This window comes from Oreochromis aureus, linkage group 5 (assembly GCF_013358895.1).
Source record: "Oreochromis aureus strain Israel breed Guangdong linkage group 5, ZZ_aureus, whole genome shotgun sequence".
In the NCBI taxonomy this organism is placed as follows: domain Eukaryota; kingdom Metazoa; phylum Chordata; class Actinopteri; order Cichliformes; family Cichlidae; genus Oreochromis; species Oreochromis aureus.
Window position 1 is genome coordinate 32,277,373 of NC_052946.1, and position 24,281 is coordinate 32,301,653.

A 24,281-nucleotide genomic window follows, 5' to 3' on the forward strand; every position below is an offset into this window, starting at 1 on the left:
CTCAGCAAAAAAGAGAAAAAAAAGGACTATCTGGAAAAGTGTCTAAAAATATAAATATTAAATACATATCGCTATTTGTTCATCTTCTCTTCTGCTATGATCCATTTAATAAAAGGCCTGAGCTATAGTTATCTAATTTGACTGATGTCTGATGGAAAAGAGTGTATATGTCTCACTTCAATATTATATCCACATTATGGTAAACCACTCTTTTTTGAGTTTAGGTTGGAGTGCATGTTAAATGCCATAACCACCAGGGGCTGCTATTATGCCAGTTACAGAAAGCCCAAGCTCATATTTCCAGTGATATTCAATACCTAATTTATTTAACAGCCAAGAGAGATGAGCTCATGTGTATAGTATAATAATATAAGGTTAAATCACTTTAATTTGAAAACTAATATGAATATTATCAGCATTTAATACTAAACAGCTAAATAAGTTCTCAATTAATTATTTGATGTATGATAATTTACTTTAATAAAGAGCTAAAGAGTCATCAAAAGACAGAGAAAGCAACATCACTAAACCTACAGACAGCACTGCTCTGTATTTTTATAGCTTTGATGGCTTTGGTATTTTTGTCCAGTGTTTCTTGATCTATGCTAAAACACTCTTATTAACTGTATTTATTACTCACAAGGCATCTCTGTACATGCAGTAATCTAATACAGCTGTCTAAGTGTTTCGTGGTAATCTACAGATCAAATCTGTTTTTCTGTGTGCACATCCTCGGCCAATTTGGACTCCAGCCAGTCTCTTATATAAAAAAGGCTCTTGGAGTTCAAAGGTTACAGCTGCGACAACTGTCAGCCAGCCAGCATCTCGACAAAAATATTTCACTCACATAAAGCATATGGCTTGTCTGTCTGCCCCGGCTGGCCTGTTTCACCATTTCGTTGCAAAATATTGCTTTAAACAAGAGTGACAAACTGACTCATTCCTTTGTCTTGCCACTTGTGGGCGTGTCAGACAGTCTCAATTTTAGATAATCAGATGTTAGCGAACAGTCTGTATGTCCTCAGAGTTCAATATTCGATGACACAGACGCTGATGAAAAGATGTGACACAAACATCAGATTCTGTTCCAACAATTAGATTATTTATTTGAATGGGGAGCATCTGTGTCATCTCCTCCTCCTTATTCTTCCACACATCATCATTTGTCTTTGAAAACTTTTAAAGCAGCTCATCCTCACTGAGATTAATCCAGCTTTTGTTATTAAGAAGAAAAAAAAAGCTATTTAAATCCAAATTATCTAGATCACTGAATGAGTGAATGGGCAAAAACCAAACCAGCTCAGAGTTGTCATAAGAAGAGGATTCCTCTAAATCACAAAAGTACTGAATAAGTTTTGGCCTTTACTGAGCACCATCAATAAAGTGAAATCTTGTGACCTCACAATTTACATTTTGATTAATTTCCCTAATGGATCCATGAAATGAGAGATGTCTGGGGGAAGGCGATTATGCTTGAGTGGCTAGTCTCTTTGACTGGGATTTTCACTAGTGACTGGAATTAACATGGCTTAAATTCTCTCCGCCCCATAGCTAATTGAAACAAGTAATTCTCCAGAGTTGTCTTGCGCAGAGGGATGGGGAGGACTCAGCTCCATAACATGTTATCCTCAGAGCAAGCACGTTCGACAAGACCCGGTGTACTGCAGCAGAAAGCAAAGCAGAAATGGGTCTCCTGGTGGAAATAACTTTTGTATCCATTCTCCACAGCTAAATAATTCACTTATTATGCCAACTATGCTAAACAGAAATAGAACACCGGTTTGAGGAGCTGACAGATGGAAGGGAGTCAATGCTTTGTGGAGTAATAAAAAGATGTAAAACACTCTGTTCAATAATGTGCACAAGTTAGATCTGTGATTTTTTTTCTTTTCTTATTTTTTGCACGACTTACAAGGTCCCACTACAGCTCACAAGACTTTCACTCAGTCTAGGCATGTAGCTGGAATTTGCTCCAGCAGAGGTGTGGATGAATATTCAGAGGCTAAGCTGCCTCCAAGGCCCTGAGAGACATGACACACACACACACACACACACACACACACACACACACACACACACACACACACACACACACACACACACACACACACACACCACCACCACCATCAAGGACCCCCACCGCCCCAGCCTCCAAGTCTCTCTCTCTCTCTCTCTCTGTCTCTCTCTCCCTATACAGGCACAATCCCTTCCACTTTCCCTTGATGTGGTGGAGTACGTCCAACACTCCACAGGTGTGACCCACTCAGACCTGTGAAAGCCTCCACCCCCCCGGCCCTGTGATCAGGGAGGCAGAAAGAGCAGCTGCGCATATACTCGAGGCAAAGGCCAAATAATCACCGGGAGCCTCCTATTGGACATCTTGGAAAATTAATCAATCAGGACTGCAAGATGCACCGATGCCACCGTTGAACTGATCGATGAGGAAGTCCTTTGTCACTTCACAACACACGTTAGACGTTTGAAGGTTAATAGCCAAAAAATGGGTCCATCAATCGTATTCAAGTCTCAAATAATAACATCCCATGCCTAGTTTAAAACTAATTTCTCGCATTTTTGCTGGATAATCTGGGACATATATTGGCATGCCCTTGGACATAATTTCATAAATGTGCTGCAGAGCGTGGCTGCTGTCAGTCAGCGAAACACGCACACGGACACACAACACACACCTAGTATCTAGATTGAGTTTTCTCACTCGGTGATTGGACTTGATATCTTCGTCATGGTCTACGCACAGCATCCCAAACCTTTGAGATTCAACATACTGCATAGGCTGCGCAACAGCACCTGTAACGTGCGAGCCGACCCAAAAGCGTCACATTTGAATCATTTATACCATCTCTGCTGCTGTCTCCGTGAAAATTGCATTGATTGCAAGCGATCTCATAGTCACAGGAATTCATTATATCTGACAGAAAAATATCAGTGGGATAAAACAGAATTGTTGCGACTTGTTTAATTAGTCCAAAAGGATTTGGTACGCATGAAATGAGCCTTACAACTTCAATACTGAGATATTTTATTAAAAAAACAAACAAACAAGCAAACAAAGAAAAATATCAACTAAATCAGATTTGACTGGCAGTAGGGGTAGACAGGGTGGTTTTCTGTGTTTCTTGTTGCTCACTATATAGATGAAGATAAACACAATCCCCGACACTGAGGTCTGGGTGTGCTGAGGGGTGAAGCAGCAGGCGGCCAAATGGACGTTAAAATTGAACAAATTGATGCACAGCCTGTATGTCACACTCCAGCCAAAGCGCTGGTAGCTTTACATGCTTTAATCAGACATTCACACCTTTTTCCCCCGTCGTTCACTGATGGTGCATTTCTTTTCTGATAAAGGCGGTGTGCTGCGATGCATTTAACATCATTCACATCCAGTGCAAGGGGCGCATGTAGTCTTCCCTCTGTCAATGAGAAAGTGCTCTCGCCTCGGGTGTGGGATATGCGCTTCTCCGCTCTTTTATCCCGTAAAAATCAGATCCGCTTTTCGCAGGAGCTGTATTAGTGAGCAGCTCTACTGGACATGTCTTTTATTTTCCCTTCGCACACAGCCTAAAGTTAGGACTTGAGACTTTCAGCGCCACTTTTCCGAGGACAGCGCTCGAAATGATTTCTGGAGATTGACGGAGCCTCCAAACGAGTGTACATTCCCGCTGGATACTATTCAGAAAGAATGTTTAGACGCTTTTTTTGAAGCTCGGGAAATCTTCTCTCTACAAATTGATGCGCCCAACAAGATGCGATTTTGCCGTGAATATGGGTCACTTCTTATGAAAGGCTTCTTCGTGGACAGGAGAAAGGGGTAAGAACAGCTGCCCGAGCCGCAAAATGGGTCATCTATGACAATCAAATGTTTGTTAACGTCGTGACTTAAAATTACTTGATACTTACTAGTGTGAATGCAAAGCGCTGGCAACGAGGACCCATGATAGATATCTGGGGGTGCACACAAACATTTGTCATGTACATTTCAGAGCTGTATAATACTTCATTTGATGATCCACACGGTTGTAGTTTGGAAAAGTAAATGTATGTGCCGGCTGTAAAAAGGAGTGCAACGCCCTGGACTGTAAGTGCATTGATTGTTTTTACGCGTTAAGGCGCAGCGTTTTGTGTGGAGCCCTGTATCTCGCTGCGCTGCAGAGGCGCCTGAAGTCTCACAAAAATATGATAAAAGAATGACTCAATATCGAAACTACTGGAGCTGCAGGGTTTTAATATAAATATAGTTGCAGCTTTGAAAGCGCAGAATAGACCGAAACCATGGATAAATCCTCTCTTCAATTCAAGCAAAACCCAGTCTAACTCTGAAAGGCAGCAACACAACAGCATGCAAACAACCGCTTCATCGTTCCCAGCTCCCCCACATTTGTCTCATCCCCACCTCTCTCCCAGTGTCTCCCTCTCAGCCCTGAAACAAGTTGAGTCACGCAGGGGAGCACCCCGGCTGGGTGGTGTTTTGTGAGAGTGTGTCGGGGTGGGGGGTGGGGTAAACGGTGTGTGAACCATCGATTGTCAGTCACTGTGCTGTGCAGATGTGCAGCCTCCTGGCAGTGGAAGGGAGAGTGGAGACAGTGGTAGACCAGCTGATGTGAGACTGCTGCTGTACTATACCCCAGAGCAAACTTTAATAGATTATTTAGGCATGCATGGGCTGCACTTTAAGCCTTTTTTTTTCCCTGGTTATTAGGGATGCATATTAAGCTTGATTTACCTGCACAGTTTTTGTCTGTTGGCCTTTTAATAAAGGACTTGGAGAGGCGGTGAAGGTTCATGCCAGGAGCAAATATACCTGACACGCAGAGAGCGTGGTTTTAATACTGCTTCCATTTTGTGCTGCCCCCTCGGGCCTTTTTGTTGAGCCAAAGATTAGCTTTGTGCTATCTTACTCTCTTAGCTTCAATTGATGGTGGGGGGCTGCTATGATTACGGCCAAATATGCCATTGTCTGCATTCCCTCTGAACTTACAGCCAAGTGGGGAAATGTTCTTCATATCAGCGGGTAATTATCTAAAGAGAGTGACTCAGCAAAAGAGAGATTTTTTAATTCGTTCTTGTCCAGACTCTGAGGTCCCATGAGATGGATTTTATGTCTTATGTTGGGGTTATTCTTGTTGGCATGTTCTTCACTACTGCAGTGACTGATAGCCTACCTGGATCTAGCAACAAAGCGTGCTTAAGAAATCTCCCCCAGAGAGAGATTGGGACGAATACTCTGTGCGCTGATTGTAGCTGGCAGAGAGGTGCAGGGCTTATTCAAACAGCCTCAGATTTACTTTTCCAAGCTTTGCCTGGCTTATCATGTCCTCTGAGTTAGTTTAGCAAGTGCAGACTCAGCGTAAGACCCCTGGTTTGCCTGCTGCTAAGTTCTCTTCAATACTGTGTGGACTAGAGCGTAAGCAGCCATAAGAACATACTGTAGTATTGCTTCATTCTCTGCTTAATAATACACCAGGTTTCACCAGCATACGGTAGATAAGCTTTCTCAGTAAATTCAAATGCTTCTCTGTTTTTTTGTTCCTTTGACAAAGGGGTCAAATAATGAACACATCACATTCATGATGGAAACCATGATGATCAAAGTGATTGAAATCATTCCAGCAAGTGGGGGCTCGATGCTCTTTTCCAGTCTGCAGAGACACTCTCCAGTATCCAGGGTGTTTACTGTAGCTGCTGCATGGAGAAAGGCTCCAATAAACAAACGTGTTTTCCAAAACAGACCCATGGTTAAATTCCCACTAGACCTCTGTTGTTCCCTTTTACAAAAGCTTGCTCTGGAAATGGGGAAATGTGTGTGCAGTGTATAGAGCCCAGGTTTTAGCTTTATTCTCCTCCCGGCAGGCGCCATCTGCTCACCAGGGAGGTTTTCCAAACAATTCCATAGTAAAGATTGGAGGGATATGGGAAACTTGGCTACAGTACAAACATGGCATTTTAGATATGAAATAAATAGTAGGCAGTTTAATGTGAAATGAAACAGATGATTAAATATACGGATAAGTGTGTGAACTAAAACAGCCAAGTTAAAAATCCCTGCACTGATTTATGCCCTCGTGTTGCATTCACATTATGTAAGCATGCTTTCATAGATACTCATAATATTTTCTCTCAGTGCATTAAGAAACACTATGGCCATTCTCATAGTTGACAATTTGTCAGCTTTTCACTTAAACTCCCTGCAATTAGTGGACTCAATTTGATCTCTCTAAGGACAGTTTTTTAAATGCATTATACATTTATAGTGTGCTAAAATGCTTTCATTTTGTACACACTATTAATTAATGGATTAATTTCATGTCATATTTAAGGTAGTATGTATATGATGAGCAAGCTATTTTAATGGACTTCTGACAGCAGTGATGGAGATTCCCCACACTTAGGGCTGATGGATGGAAATGAAATGTTTATCCTCATAACAGGTTATCAAATATATGAACTGATGCTGTTTTCCCTTTAGGTGGTACCATTTCAATTGTGTGTTAGATTGTAAATTCTGAATAAAGCCACAGGTGGAAATTAGACTGTTTTAATGTCCATAATGCATCTTTTGAAGTAATTTTTGAGGAAACGCTGACTTCCATTAACTCGTGTGTATTTCATGCATAACATGGCTTTGGTACTTATTACATTCCTGACACATAATTTATTCTACAATAGCGTGGAAAAGTGATTTGACTCCAGATTATTAACAATGGAGAGAAACAACACAAGAAAGATGCAGAAGAGTGATGTTGTGTATTTCCTGAGTCATCATACACACAGATTCTTCCTAGGGCAGCGTTGTGTGAAATGGAGTGTGAAATGAGTGCACTTAACATCCCTGCAGTGGATTATGCACATTATCTTACACTAGGGTTCGAGAGCATCTTGCCTCCTGCCTGTGAATCTGTCATCGAGTTACATTCACCTTTCCTCAAGCCCATTTAATGTTTCCTACATGCTGGAGTCCTTTTGTTCGATCAATCCATGCTCAGAGACCCAGAGCTGAGTGAAATAATATCTTGAAAGAATTCTTTAGGGCTGCGTAATACATTTCTGACACATTGTTCATCTTGAAAAAGAACTAAAGTTGACTTTAAAACTGTCTGTTCACTGTTTTGATTTTTTTTTAACTTTATATCATATTACACATTAATCTAGACATGATCATGCCAGTCATAAATAAATAAACGAAAGACGAACGAAATAAGACTCGATACTGATAACAAAAGCACCCATCCACTGAAGTTAAACTAAAAATAAACAAATTTTGGACCCATTTTATTATTTGCTGTGTGCACAAGTAGCCAAAAATAGGATTTTTTTTTTAAACATTTGAAACACTTTTTCCAGTGCTGGTTGGAAAACCATGTGAGATTTTGTGTCTGCCAAAAAAACAGGAGTAGCTCCTTCGTGCAAGAGTGTTCAACAGTCGTACAGGGAACACTGGACCTACATCACAGAAGAGGAAAGGTGTCACTTCTTCACTTTCACTTTTACTTCCTCCATAAGTGGCCTCGACATACCAAAAGGCAATGGTGGAAAAATAGTGCATTTGGAGTAAAGGAGAGCCAAGATCACAGCTGCAACCACATGTTCGAGAAGTTGTTGGAGAGCTTGTTGTATCCTTGCACTTGCAAGTCTATATTTTCTGGAAATGACTGTAGCATTGTAACTCTTCTTCTGTGTCCGTCATCAAAAGCCATTCTTTGAAACAAAGCCTGTAGAGAAACAGTGTGTAAAGCAAAAGCTGTAGCTGGAGCAGATGAAGTAGGTGGACATATAACAGAAATACAGACTGTTTCCCCTCCAAACCTTCATTTAATGTTACAGAGAAATACCAAATATTTGAAGCCAGATTTTTAGGGACCCAAAATACAATCAGCACCACTACCTGACAATATTTTACAAATAAGGAAATTATCATAAGTAGTAGCATTGTTGCTGAAATTAAAGATACACCTATTTTTGACATGACCAAATCATAGTTCTTCAGATCTTAAGCCTTTCCCCCCTTTGTTTGCATTTTCTTGTTTCAGAATGTGTTCAGATTTTAATTGACTTTTAATTTAAACAAGAATGGAAATGAAGTCACCGGCTTTATTATTATTAGGTCAGCAGTTTAGGAAATAAATAGGTCAGCAGTGATTTGTTCAACAATCACACCTTACCAAGTAAAATCCACAAAACAAAGAGATAAGTGTCCCAGTGTTTCCCTTAGTCTTAGTCCATCCCACCCGTAGCTGCCTTTAGCTCCCATTGGTGTCCCTCCACGATTATCCAAACTACCTCCCGTCCTCATTTGCCTCCTGCTGTTCCTGACATGTGCAGTTCCAATATAATGCATATGAACAGACTGCACCTGAATGCATTCTTTTCTTGACATGAAATTACCGCTGCTGCAAAAGAGAGCTGCAGATTTTTGTGTCGAGCTTCTTTTTTCCTTCTTTTTTTCACTCAAGGAGTGACAATGACAACGACACCAGATATGAGAGCCTTGGCTGAGAATGAGTGCTGTGACAGTGCTGATGTTACGAGTTTCTACCTCCTATTTTCCCCAACCATCATCTGTGATTTCTTTTCCTGCTATTCATGGATGGTTGTGTAATGTTTGCTGATATCAGTGCTTCTCCTGTACTGCACCCGCATAATAAAATAATAGAAAAAGAAGCTTTGGTAACATACAAACTATTCAGAAAGGATACTTCATTGCTCTTCTTCACCTCATTGAAGGGCCTTTATGTGGTAGATAGATACACAGATGCATAGAGATATGTATCGATACATAGATAGATAGGAGCTCTTATTTCAGTTGAGCTAGAATGGCCTGAGTAAAATTTGCCAACATAGCTCGTTTAGTTTTCTTTCCCCCTCTGAATGTGGGTGAGGCAATAGAGGCTAGAGTCCACTATGATCATTCTGCACTAATCTTTATACTCTGCATGTAGACAATATCCTAACCAATTTGTTTTCTTGAACCCTCTTCTCAGACGATCAGCTTTCAGGTTGTTCATGGTGCATTTTTTTCTCTGTTATTTTTGAAATGGTGAATCCATTATTTATTATTTAGAATGTGTTTTTTTTACAAGCCTGCATTTCAATGTTTTCTGGAAATACTTTAACACATCGATCGAAAGCAGGATTTCACTGGACTGTGGGCTGTAATATGTGTGTCAGTACTGCTACATCACAATGCTAAGCTGTTGATAAGCTAACATTAAATTCTTACATCATCCATCCATCCATCCATCCATCCATCCATCCATCCATCCATCCATCCATCCATCCATCCATCCAGCCATCCATCCAGCCATCCATCTTTTAAAAACTTATCCAGTTCAGGGTCATGGGAAGGCCAATGTGGATTACGCTCTGGACAGGTCGCTAGTCCATCACAGGGCTAACACAGAATAAAAGACGTGCATTCATGCCTCTAGGCAATTTAGAATTACCAGTTAACCAAACAAGCCTCTTGGGACTGTGGGAAAAACTGGAGTACCTGGAGCAACCCCTTTTTTTTGGAGTGTGGGACAAAACTGGAAGAACTGAAGGAAACCCACACATCACAGGGAGGACATACAAACGCCATGCAGAAATGCCCCAAGCCAAGCAGAAGGCGTAAATGCAGAACCATCTTGCTGCGCTATTGCACTATAGTGCTACCCCCTAAGTTGCCCCTTAAATCTGCAGTAAATTATTTTTGTCTGTATTTGGGGCAGCTTAAGCTGTTAACACATCGCCTTACAAAAGGTGAATGTTTTGGCAGTAGTTGCTTATTTACCCATCTAACACACAAGAACGCATAAACCATAAACTCAAGTCTTCTTTGTACAGACACTGATGTGGGAGCGTGCATGCTCTAAGCAGAAACAGGCCTCTCTCCAGAAATTTGCTGCTCGCTGTTGAGACCGGCATAGCTTACAAAGAGGCTGCATGGCTCCTACCCACAGAAATAGAGCTCAAGTCACAAACCACATTACCTCAAATCCCAATCTCTGGTATTTGTAGATAACAAATTGGTTTGCAACCAAGCAAATGAGGGACACATGCTGCTGCCTAGCCAGCCTGAAGGAAACAAATGTTTATGATTTGATGAAAATGCTAAGAATCACTGCCTACTCATACACCTGATTCACAGTCATACATCCCATGCGCTGCTTTATTTATACTGCTAATTGCACAACTGAATTTCTGCCATTTACAGTATTGTGCAAAAGTCTCAAACCATCCCTACTTTCTTTATATTTTGCTAGAAAAATGGAAAATAGCTGCAGCTATTTATTGAAACTTGCAGACATGCATGCAAATTTAGTATATTAAACAAAAACAGGGTCAGTATTTGCTCTAACCATCTTTAAACACTCTTTGCTATAACCACTCTCTTATGGAAGCTTTCTTTTAATTTTTTTATTTCTTCAGGAATACTTCTCCAGAATTCCTGAAGGATAGTCAACGCTCTTCTTTGGATATTAGTTTTGTTTGTTTTCTTTTCTGTCAAGAAGATCCCAGACTACTTCATCAATAAACTTGAGGTATGGGCTTTAAAGAGTCCAGTGAATGACTTATAAACTGCCACTGTGTATTGTTCTACAGAGATATGCTTTTACCTCCCTGGCAGTATATTTGGGATCGTTGCCATGTGGAAAAGACGATGCCAATCAGACACTTTCCAGATGGTGTTACTGGATCAAAATCTGACGGCACCTTTCTGCATTAATAATTCCATCAATGTTGATGATCATTTTCCTCACTACCACTCTCTGAAATGCAGTTCCAAACCATTATAGGCCTCGACTGTGTTTTACTGGTTGTGCATTAAACTCTTCTTGCCTCCTCTGTGTAAACTGACGATCATTTGATCTAGAAATTTGATTGCATTACTCCAGAATGTAGTTTTTTGTGTAACTTGCCATACCGCAACCTTTTCTCCCAATTTTCCTTCCTTAACGATGACTTCTTGACAGCTACAATTCTGCTGAAACAATGTCTGATGAGGCTTTGGTGAACAGTAGATGGACTGCTGGGAATCTTTGTAGAGCCTGTGGTGTAACTTATATAAGTGACCACAGTTGTTGCCCTCATTTATGCTTGTGTTGGTGCATTATGTGTTAATTACCTTGTGCTTGTGTCCCAGTGTTTTTAATAACCAGACAATAGAAACAAATAAGATGCTAGGATTTTTTACCCTCCTGGGTCCCCTCCCTGTGCGATAATCAGGTTTTTTTGGATGCAAATATATTTGTCATTCAATTTTTCCAACTTCTTTGTACATTACCTCACACCCATTTCAATAGTATCCACAATCTCTCTCCAGAAATTTACTGACATTTCTGTGTCTTTATATTGATGCTATAATTATTATTTCTTACACTGAGATGATGATGCTATTGTTTCACTGATCTATTCAAAAAAGTAGCTGTAAATTGCACATGAGGAATCAGTGCTAAAGCACAGGCCAATCAAACAGTTGTGGGCTGTCGACCCAACGTTTAGTTTCATATTTAGGGAGGTGCACATCGGGTCACACTTGAGGTATGGGCTCTAAAGAGAGTTTTAGAAGGGTTTGCAGTTACAGTGTAGGTATGATGTAAATTTCCCCACTGAAGCATAAATCCCCAGTCTGAAAGACCAGATCCACTTTCAAATTTAGCTCATCAGCATTTTAGCATTTTGTCTTTTGTCCACTCGCCCAGTTTTCCAAAATTTGGTTCATAAACACTGATTCATCCCTTGAGTTAGGTGTCTTTTCACTGCTTGAATGATTCATAGATCAGTGTTAAGCAGCTTATCAAAAAAAAAGAAAAAGAAAAAAAAGAAACATTCTTCTGAAAATGTTCTGGATTGAAAATGAAGGAAAAAGCAGCCAAATAAAGAAAAACTAAGATTTTTGGACTTTACAACATAACTGTGTAATTTTCTCAAGTGAATAACATTACAGATTTTTAATTAGCAAAGTTTTACATCTTCTATGACAGAAATCATTGTTTGTCCTTTAGAACAAACGAGACAAACTTTTTGATTTGTGGTATAATCTCATTTTGTACAGACCTTCCAAAACTGTTTCTACTTACTGCAGAAATCCAGATCAATAAATGTAATAATGTGGTTTTACTTTAGATAAGGTTTGGTCAGGCACAAAAAACACTGAGATTCAATAAAAAGGTCAGAGCTTTGGCTGAAATAGCCATGTTAAGGCCATAGCTTCTTCTTTCTCATGGTCACAAGAATGAACACATTGTTATGCTCAGGGAAGGATTATAATCACGGGTTTAAAAATCACCGTGCTGGTTACAAACTGGAAATATCTCCTGCGATGTCCATATTGTTTGAGCCAACATGGGAAAAGACAACAAAGCACTGGAGAAAGTCATGCAACTGACTTACTTAAACCTATGAGTAGAGAAAACTAATTAAACATGCTGTCAGTTAATATGTCTCTGATAAATTTGGCAGATTACTAATTGTTTCATCATTTTCATCAATTGTTTCTTTAATTTTGAACTAATATCTGTCATCAGAATCATGATTAAAACATCAAAAGTGAGGATTTACACTGCAGTATTGCTGTCTTTATAGGGGCAGGCTTTTCTGTGTGGAGTTTGTATGTTCTCCTTGTGTCTGCATGGGTTCACTCTGGGTATCCGGTTTATTTCCACAGTCCAAAGAACCTTTTCGGTTAATTGGTGATTCTAAAGTGGCGGTAGGTGTCAATGGTTATCTGTCTCTCTGCGAGAGATTGCAGACCGCTCCAGGGTGTAAACAGATATGAGAGCAAAATGATAAATGTTTCATTTCAAGTGCATTTTTATTAAAATGTGAGCCTAAACTTTTTTCAAAAGTTTTGTTTTTCATATCCAGAAGTTTTGATTCCTATGCAGCTTAACCTTGTGGGCAAGACACTGAAAGATGTAAGACACATCTCTCTTGATCAGATTGACAGCTTGTTAGTAAATGAGAGTCCATCCATGGAGAAGACACGAGAGCAAAGACAGAAAATCAATTCATAGGTATGTTTTCACATCACTTCCTTCAACATAATAAACAAGAATGTTGGGTTTGAACTGGTGCATGTAGATTGCTTTTATTTAACAGTCTGTAATAGGTAATGGGTTGTAATGGGTCTATTTTATAAATATTCTTTTACGTATGTTTAAAACATTCGCACAGATTCTCAACTAAACTTTGATAAAAGTTAATTGTATAAATAACTGCCTACTGAGTTTTTTGTCTTCTCCTTGCACTCCCCCTCTCATGTATTAACTGTCATTTGCAATCTTACCAACCTGTTAACTGATCAAGATTAGCCAAGAGAATTGTGTCTCACAACTTTTCAGTATAGGTGCCACCCACAAGATTTACTTTGCTACAACATTTTACTTTCCTTCTTTAATTGTTAGTGTATTTCACAGCAAACTGCACAAAAAATAAATTGCATGCAAACCCATATGGTTTAAATGCTTCTTTTGTACTTCTAAAATGCCTCTTTTGTCCTAGCTATTGGAGTGATGGACAAAATAAGATCCATTTTAGTGATAATAACACCCCGCTAGGATTTATGCTGAAGGAACCCAGTGTACACACAGATGTTGGGATGCTCATGGTACAATAAAATGTCTCTCCAAGTGATTTACTCTTTATCATGGGAACAAATCTGTATGGTATATTAAACTTTAGAACGCTACCTCAGACTAACCATTCAACACACTTAAGGTGACATGCTTCCTGAGTGGTTTTCAGCTGAGGTGGGAACTCCAGCCTATAATGAAGTCTTGCAGATGAACTACTTTTAGCCACCCTCTTTGCTTCTCCGCAGTGAGGGGAAAAAAAACCTGGAAATAATGGCAGTAGATGCAGATTTTCATGTTTCATGTTGTTTCTTCTATGGCCTTTTCTGCACCAGCTGTCTACAAAGCCATCACTTATCAGCACAGGTGTTGATAAAGTGGCTTCAATTATTTGTTCAGACATCTGCATTACAAATGGATGCCTGGGCCGTTACCCGGGGATAGCTCCGGTTCACACAGTCACACTCTGCCAGTTGAGAGGAAGGTGTTTGATTCAAAAATATGGCTCTACTCTGAAATAGATTGCTCGGCTTGCTATGATGAGATTAGTGTGTTGCAGGTTCTGGTGTTTTGACAGAACATGAAGGGATCGCTATAGCTCCTGTATGGCTGACATGCCCTAGCATTAGTGTCTATGGGCACTAAAGCGAAGGCTGAATCCTCTGATGTCCTGTGGTTATTCATTTAACTTTGCAACGGCTGATTAAACTACCTCTGCCTTCTTTTTATCAAAGCATGACATGATGACAGCTTGACAATGAAGCCTTTTTTATTTTAAATCTGCATTGCACCATTTACTGCTATCAGTGGCACCGACATATTAAAGTGAAACTTGCTGTCATTGATGCAGATACACATGCAGGAACACAAAGGAGAACTGGCATATCTCAATTTTTGTGATAAATTTACACAGTTGCAAGTCAGACCCTGCTATTTAGGATTCAAATTAGCGTTGTAGATGAATGTGCACGTGCTATTTACAAATTGCTCACACATACTTAATTTATGGAACATTTAACTAAAAAAGGGGGGAATGCAATAAGAAATGTAGAAGTTAAGGTACAAGTAAAGAGGGATCTGTGCAAGGTGTGGTGTGTGTTATTCCCGATATATCTGAGCAAATGGGAAAATGGCTTGATCAGACTTATCAGCATTTACACATGTGAATATTCACTGAAGCGCTGTGCTATTGCTTTAATCCTCAACACGTGGGCTATCATTAACAGGAGCTTCCTAAAATAAAATCAAAACCCTATATCTCTTCTGACCAACTGCTGTGCACACACACATAAAAGGCAAAAAAATGATTTAAGTTCTCTGAATATCTGTCTCAACCACATCCACCTACACTTTGCACACAGAGCACAAAAGCATATGTACATCACGTTGAAAGGCATGCACACAGATGCTCACTGACACACGGAGAAAATGCTACAGAGATACTTATGACCACATGCTACAGATATGAGAGATTAGATAGATCTACAAACATGCAAATCACTATTGCACGTAAGACTAAGGGGGTGGATGCAAAGAGAGTGTGTCCGTGAGCTGTATGAGAGCTCTTCTGAGATCCCTCTAGCCCACCGTGGGTGTTTTGTCTTTCCCGCGAGGGATGCTCGTTGTTTTGCGGAGGCAGGTTCAGCTCTAGGATTAATGAAAAGCTCCATCTTAGTCATGAAAAGAGCATTTTCACAATCTATTTAACATCATGCATACCAAAGGCTCACATTAGGCGCTGTTGACTTATGCTCGCCTACAGCAGTGTTTTCTGATGCATTCATTGCCACTGCTGTGATCTTCTGTGGGTAGGCTGCCCCCCCCCAGCCGTGCCCATTGAGTCTCTTGCATTTCTCATGTTCACTGTCAGAAAAGTCATTCTTCAGCGCTGAGATGAAATATGGTGCACAACTGGAAGTCTGAGGGAGTTATTGAAGAAATGAGAGTAATAAAGCTTCCCAGGACTTCAGTGTTCTTTTTGGATAATGTCTTTTTTTTCATCTGGCGATGGATGATTGTCCACAGAAAGAGAGGATTCACTGGCACACAGCATGGTATTAGCCAATTTAGCCAAACCTTCAGGTCAAACAGCACTCTGTGAACTTGCTGAGAGTGGGGCTAGGTCAAAGGATTGCAATGCAGGATGTTTCTATCTCAGTGGCCAGGCTGACCTAACCGAGACTAAAGTGGTGTAATAGGCTGCAGTGGAAAAGCTCACAGAAGTGCATTCCATGAGTGCTGGGTGTTTTTTCAGCGGTTGCTCCTAGTGAATTATTTAGTGCACATGCTTGTAATTACACAGTGAATACAGTGAGGCCGATTGGGTTGTGGTGTGCCTAGATCATTGCAGGGATCACAGGACAATGTGATGAACTCAAAAGCATTCCAGGAACTGCTGCATACTGCTGCTCTCCTCTTCCCCACCGCCCTCTCCCCCTTTAGCACTGTCAGCAATTTTCTCCTGTGAATGGCTGGCGTCAGGCCGGCCTTCTTAGAGCTTTTAAAAGGTTGTTAAAGGTCCTTGTGAGACATGGCCTCTATCCTTCCATTGCCACCCACACCCTCCACTGCCCACAAAGCCCTCAAAGCAATCACAGCTTCTCAGGATGTCAGTTAGCATTAGGGTATCACCCCCACCCCACCCCTTACGCCTGCGATCAGGGCTCAGCCGGGCAGGGTAACTGGGCCACTGCAAAGGCACTCGCTTGTAGCAGCCAAGGGAGAGACCGGTCATCTCTGCCACAGTGACCTTTAAGGGCTTTTCAAGGATCAGGATGTGATGGCGTGGGCGATGAATGATGGTGAAAGTAATGCTCTGATTCATCTGTTGGTGTAAACACAGAATGACTAGCACAGCAGAACAAGATGCAGCTATGGACTCAAATAAGACACAAATGTCATCCAATTCAGTTTTTTAAGGGTAAGACAACTGGAGGGCCCATTATGTGGCCCTGCTCTCCAGACCTGTCCAGGTTGGTTCGTCTGTCAAAGTAAAATGGCAGGACTGCAAATTCTGCTTGACAGTGCATACTCCCCTTAGGGAGACTAAGTGGCATCAACCTGTCGTAGTCACACACTGTTGCTGACAAGGTGATGATGAACACCTTTCATTAAAAAGAGGAAGCTGGGGTTTTACTGTGAGAGAGCATGTTCCGGTCTTAATGTCAAAGGGAATGGCTGGAAGAGGGAGCTTTGGGGCCCAAACTCTATACTGTTTTATATGCCAAGAACGCGTGTATTTCGCCATGATGTACATTAAAAAACCCACAGAACCTGCAATTAGAAGCACACAAAAAGGTGGCTGCTTGGATTAAAGCACTCCCACGAAAATGGTTTACATCTTGTCACAACTGCAGGTAACATATGATATTTGGATTTATTGCAAAAAGACTAATCGTTCCAAATTAGAGTCCACAGACTGTGGAGCTTTGGTGCAATTAAAAACACAGATTTCTAGGGGGCAAAACATTGCAATATTGATAGATTGATTGTCTGGGATGGGGGAAATATCCCACCCCACACCCCTTTGCATGCAGATAACACAACTAGTAAAAGTGGGGGTGGCTGCTGTCTCAGCCTGTAGCAACATTTACAAGGATTTACTGTGAAATTTGAAGATAAGTGGCAAATAGTAGTCTGTCTGCATACATACAGCTTTAGTTTTAGCTTGTTTTTAACAAGGCATGTCAGCCTAGCAAGCATAAAAAATACACGAGGTGGATGGGACCACTTCACACGTAACTTTTCTCCTTGTTAAAGGTTATTTAACAGATGATGAGATAGGAGTCAGTAAAAATGAGTAGTTATTGTTAAATCTAGAATAAGGTTATAGCTCAACTCAGTTGTGTAAAGTGCGAATGGATTTGATTTGCCTGTCGACTGCTGTCCACTAATGAAGCTTTGGCTGCTGCATGTCTAAGCACTAATTGGGTACATTGAAAAAAGCCCCATTAGAACCCATACTAACTGTGTCTTGAGATAGCAGACTTATTTTTGTAATAATAGTGAGTGCTGGGTTCAAGACGGTTGAATTTTTAGTTTGGCAAATCCCATGCGCATTGGAGCTGGCAGGCTACACTGAAGATGCCAATACAGAAGCCGCTTTGGTAAAGCAGTTAAAAGCTGCACAGCTTTAGATATAGGATGCTGTTTTCTGGGGTTGCTGATGCTGTCCCGTTTATACACATTTTTCATTTTACAGTATATTGCTTTCAGTTGCATTTTAATCAAATGCAGGGAAAGCAAGCCTAGTGTAAACACACAGCAACCGTGATTGTTTGACCCCAAGAGCTTTGTTATTAGGTGAAGAATTTTAAAACATCAGCTGTTAAAATAAATTAACATTGTATAAATCATTAACCATCTGTGGCAGTGGATGCAAAATATTTTGGCAATTTTAAGCCCAGCACTTAGAAATCATGGCTTGATAAGTCATCAGATTGCACAAAGCAATACTGACTCGTCTGTAATTGCTTTATAGGGACAGGAGCTCATAGCTGGCAAAAGAAATATTGCAGAGACCATTTTCCCCTGGTCACTGCGATAGCTTTTTGCTGATTAGGATGCATTTTTTCCCCCCTTAAATTTATATATATATATCTTGTTTACTTCCATGGGCACCAGAATTAATCAGTGTGGTCTCATTTACTTTTGAGGGGGCACTGGCTTGCAGCCTCCAAACACAAATGTGTTTTTAAATGGAAATTTGATGTGCTGTAGTTTCAAAATGCAAAGCAGAACCCTCTTTGTCAATATATATATAGAACACTGCAGCTTAAATATTGACTGTCTTTGCCATCACTATGTCACAGTGCTGATAATTTTTGACAGATGTTTGGTATCTCTTAGGGAGGTAAAGAGTCATACTGCCTGGTGTAAAAGCAAATCCCTGCCAGGATGTCATCACAGGCAAAATAATATAAAAGGTTTTTCATTGGGTGTCCAAACTATAAATATATATATGATATACAAAGGTAATAATGATCATAATAGTAATAATACAACAACTGCAACATCTGCTAATAATACCATCATAAAACAATTATACTGAGCTGCAAGATCAAAAAGATTAAAACTTATTTCCATTTCCCACGTTTTGATTGTTCAGCTGAACAAAGAGGGAAGATGTGGAGCACTGGATCCATTAGAGTCCACTAGCTGAATGTAAATTATGACATTAGAAGCAATAAAATAGCTTGGATCCCCCAGTAAACACTAGTGTCTGAAGTACCCTGGCTGCCAGCATATGGCTTCAAACAAGACACAGCTCCCACACCTACAATCCATCCACAAATCATTACTGGCCTAATGAGCAACATCAAACCCTGACATTACAACATGTTACTACTACCTCCATGACAACTAGGACGACAGAAAAAAGAGCAATCTGTCCTTGGCTTTTCCTTTTCCTTTCCTTTATGCAGGTTTCATACCCTGAAACTATATCAACAATCCTAGCACTCCAGAGGCTGGAATTTGTACAGTTTCTGCTTTGTCTCTGCTGGTTCATCTAAGTGCAGGATGATGATAATGCGTGTTATTTTACAGTAGAGGATTGTATCTACCCTCGCTATCTCAGTGGCCACACAGTGTTCAATTACATTGATTTTTTTTCTCCCTTCTTCCTTTGTTGTCCAGTTGGATATTTTATAGGCTTTGAAGGTGCACCATGGAAAAGAAGGCAAGAAACACGGGGCGTACCTGATATCACTTTATTACCAGAGAATCTGAAAACAGCACAAAAGAAGATGAAAAGAATTTGAAATGACCACATTAACATATTACCCTTGTCTAGTAAGAGCTTTGAAATCCCAAATTGTAATTTTTTTAACCTAAAATATAAAGGTAGAAGGACATCTGTAATTACATAACACTGAAAAAAATGCATAGATGTCAAACAAAAGCAAGACATCCTTGTTTCCTTTTTCACGTCTCCACAGTAGTCATTGTTGAGATGCAAATTTCAGTGTTGCCCAAAATAATGTTCCTCTTTTTTGTGATAAGAAACTTTGCATTTATTGTAAAATTATGTTAAGGATAAAAAAGGTGAGCTTGTCACAAATGTAAAATGGAGACATGTATTGTGAAGTTTACATTCACCTGTCATAATTAGTGTTTATTGTGCAATTACACCATTGGACTGATGGCAGTGTCATCACCATAGATCATGCCTGGCATGAAAAATGCAAAAATAAAGCGATTACAAGTGTAACATGAGTCAAGTCGTGTACACAGTGCCGTGCTTGTTAGGATAATTAGTATTAGAGAAAGCATAGGTTGAGCTCTTACTGGCATTCACAGAGCTATTTTGAGACATGTTAGGCATTGTCTTAATGGGAAGTCTGAGAAATGTATGCCTAAGTAGTGTTCTCCTATGACATGTAAACTGCATTATTGTGATACATTATATGCACAGAGTGAGACTTGCATAATCAGCTTAACTGTAGTGTTGCTCTAGTTGAACTATTAGTGAGATGCGTTATTATTTTAATGCATGCAGAACGTGAAAGGTTTTATGATGGGACTCTGGGTTTGATTGATGATCTATCAGTTTTGTTCAGAATGAAACAACAGCTCAACTCACTGTAAATATACTGAAATTTTGTATTGACATTGTCTGTGGAGAGAAAAATCCTAATGACGCAGGTGATCCTGTGATGTTCAGTCTTGTTACCAACAATGATTTTTTTTTACTCAACCAGAAAAATGTTGCAAAACTTGGCACAAATATTCAAACATTTATTCGAACTGCAAGTTCAGTATTTTCACTTGAAATTGAATTGAATGGCCATCAGCAGTTTTAATCAGTTACATAGATATGGCCAGCAGACACCCTCTCCGCCCGGTAGGAAGCTTGGTATTCACTTATCGTCCACTGTAATCAGTGATAAACAGAAATCAGCTCAGCTTATAAGTCTAGAAAACCTTTAGCTGTTCTGTGATGAAGTGCACGTAGAACGGCATGTGGTAAATGACAAAATTCAGCTTGGTAACACGTTGCTTGCTTACTAAAGATTGTCCATTCATTTTCTTCTGCTTACCCCAGCTGTCATAGGGCCAAAGATGAGGTACACCCTGGAGTGGTTGACCGCCTACTGCAGGAGAGACACGCTCACATTCATATGGCCAATTAAGAATTACCAATAAATCTAGCATGTTTAGGCTGCAGAAGAGCAACAACCTGGAATATCCAGGCAGAAGCCATAAACAAACAGGGAAAACATGCAAACCCCACCAAAAAAGGCCTGCTGGTGGATTCAAACCCAGGACAATCTATGCTGTGCAGCGCTAAACTGCTGCATCACCTTCTCTGAAGGTTCTAGGGGTTCTTTTTGTTTTTTTATTGGTACTTTATACTGAACCAAACAGCCTAAAACCAACCAATAAGCAGTAAGCAATTTCAACAGCAAAATGTGATTCAAATCATTCAAGTCCAAAAGATATTTCTTAATCTCCTGGCTCATGTGTGACCAATGTCAGCACCACTCCTCCTGCCAGTGCAGACACTCCACTCATTACGGAGGAACTTCTCCCCAGTGGAAGGTGTTATAATTTCCCGCTGATCCTGCAAATAAGTGGAAAGAGCCCTCCTACATGCAATAAGTATTGGACTGATAACAGCTGATAATGGCCATTTATGAAGTGGGCTGATAACATTAAAAACAGGTCACTAATGACATCAGCCTCCCCTGTATTTTGTATCATTGAATTTTGAACATGGTTAACATTTTTGCAGAGAAACATCAATGTGAGGATATTTCAAATGTATCCAAGGAGAGCTTCAGACCTGCTACCCAGGCTCTGAGCAATTAGGCATTTCTTTTCTAATTTTATTCAATAGTATGTGAGATAAATATAATATACAGGCAACCTTATGTTATATAAAAGTTCTTTAATAGCAGTGCTATGGTTCTGAAACATTATAGCTCTAAAGACGCTGACCTTTCTTTTACCAAAGGTGTATGTGCTCTGCCACCGTTCTCCAAGCTTTTCTCAAAGGAGCCCTGGACAGCCTTGTTCAGACACAGAAGGTTATTGTCTATATGGCTTTATGAAGTCAGGGCAGTCATTCAAAAGAAAATTTTAAAGACCATTCAGATGCCTGTCGTCACTGGATTGTATATTGATATTGACAAGTCACTCAAATATGTTTATATTTTGTTATTTTAATGTTCAAAATGTCTTGATGCATTCTCAATCATCCAGGAAAGTAAATCTCCAAAAGTTGAATCTCTTCGTCCAGATGAACAGATTCAACTTTTGGAGATAATGTTCAAAATGATATTTAATTTTTTTTCTAATTTGTAATCCTTTTGCACAGCATAGTTTAAAAAATCCCCATTAAGCTTATATTTATGCTAATAAATCCAGTTCATTTATACTTTAAATACTTTAACGTACTTCATTTCATTGATGTTTATCTGACGGTTATGCATCAAATCAAGTTTATTACTATGTTGATTTATATGTAATTGAAATACATAACCCTTCACATTAGTCCCAATATTTTTATGCTGTTGTCTTTTTATCTTTAGCGTAATGTTATTGCATGCATATGAACAGGAACATCGATAATTCGCAGTTGCTCCCACTTTGTGCTGAAAGGCCATTTCAAGTTGTATTTTTTACAGAACACATTACACCTGTTCATGAATATATGCATATCTCATCAGCCACACTTTGCAAGAGGCAGTTTTCATGCTCACAAGCATTGTTGTGTTGCATGTGAATGCAGGGCTCGGGTTGACGTGCTTGTATAGTTTAATACTTACACTCATCGCTGCAAATTGAATGTAGTTAATAAGTGGCGCTAACTTTTTAAAATGAAATTCATTTTCAGGCACAGTCATTTTCTTGTTTAGTTATTACTTCAGATGCAGACAAAATAGGGCCATCTTCCAAATGTATTTCTGAACATATCTTTGTTAGACGTAATGGGTTATGAATGTGAAATGAAAATAATCACAAATTGGTTTCCAAGGTTGTGTCAGTTAATTAGCACCTGCTTAAGTGGTCAGTGGAGATGTCCACATCGTACTGTGGGATGAGGCTGTGAACAGCATCAAAAGAGCGCCCATTAACCAAAAATGTTCTGAGTAATAGTGGAAATTATTGAAAGTGTTTCACAGGGGCACTCTAAAGGCTGCATAATGCAAAACAAAACAATGCCACAAATTAGCAATATTACACAATACATAAATTTAAAAAAAATGCAACAATAACAATAATAAAATGGAGAATTAATATGAGCTGATTTAGCTTAGTACATAAAAAGAACACAAATGAAATCTTAAGGAGCATCACTGCCATGTTCTCTTTTTTTTCTTTTTAAGAAGTGCTCTTTGTGCAGGAAATGACTACTTATATTTGCTGCTGGTAGAAAAAGAAATCTCATTAGCAGTCGAGCTTCATGCTCTGCAAAATTGTCAGTGACATCCTTCTCTCCTGCCCCCTGAAGACTTGTTACAGTGTTCAGGGCAACTTGTGAAGGCATGGCAGTGTAAACTGATGTTTGAACTGTGACATGAATGCAGACAGAGAGGCGGTATTATTTTCTAGAAGAGACATCTTTCTCCTCGAACAATGGCCCCCTTCTTTTTCATTCAGATAATCTTATTTGATATTGCATTGTCGTGCTGGCTTCAAAAGTGTCACATAGCAATTACACACTTGTAAAGACCTATAGGCTGTGCAGTTCAGACACTTGCACATTACGCTCACTTGTTGGCTGATATGCAGGGAAGGTCTGGTGTTTGTTCTTTCTTTGATCTGTTTGTCTCACGTCCAAAAAGATGCACTGGAATTTGTTAGGCTGGCCTCCTACTCTTCTCTTTGTCAGCATAGTCTCTGCTATAGCAGTATTATTTGACTTCAGGTTTATTAGCAGGGCTCAGTTGTGAATAGCCGCTTACAGCACAACAGATGATTCACCAGTTTTTCATTACTCATTCTGACAAATGCTGAAACTAGTATTACTGTCTGACACAAATTCCTGCCGCAATGTTTTCATATTCTTTCTCAAACAATGCAAGGTAGCAATCGCATTTAAGGTCACTGCTATCTCACATTGTATTGGGGTATTTGGCAAGGATTTTTGTGATCTCCTCTCAAGCAATACCATTTATCTTATCCAATCATCTGCCCTTACAGATCAAATAATGTTATATACTTACTTCAGTCACATCTATGCGCTCCTGCTTCTTTTCATATTGGACTTTTTGCTGCTATACACAACACTCACAGTCTCAATTTTTACTAAGCTTGAATTGAACTTGGGTCTATAGGCGACTTTCTGTGACATTTCAATAAACAATTTCTTAGTCTTTATTGACAAACCCTGTCAAAGACTGCCAAAGCTGTTCCACCGTAACAAAGACATCAGCTATGACTTAGACACAGTTGCAGGTACAATTTTGCTGCACTTATGGTAAGCTGAAGCTGGTGAACAGAAGGCTCTCCAGCCTACATTCTGCCTGCCTGTGCATTTCGTGGTGAATGGCTACTCTCACTTGCAGCTCCGGAAGGAGTGCCCGTACTGTCAACATCTGCTGCAGGTCTCAAAGGACCTGCAGGCTGTTGCACTACAGAGAATGTTTGCTTTTAATTCATACAAGCATTTGGATAATGGGAACTCTGTTCTTGAAAAACAGAAAAATAAAATTCACACTCACATCATCAAAGAAAGTGAGAGAAGATGGGTCATAGTGAAAG

General features: G+C 39.8%; 1 protein-coding gene across 1 annotated transcript in view; it reads left to right on the forward strand.

The window, feature by feature from the left end:
• The first annotated feature begins 3,459 nt into the window (after positions 1-3,459).
• LOC116317786 (metabotropic glutamate receptor 4-like) overlaps positions 3,460-24,281 on the forward strand; it is a 189,215-nt gene continuing 168,393 nt past the window's right edge. Inside the window, exon 1 of the mRNA XM_031736659.2 lies at positions 3,460-3,829. The gene's annotated coding sequence lies outside the window, so the exon portion shown is untranslated. The remainder of the gene's footprint in view (positions 3,830-24,281) is intronic.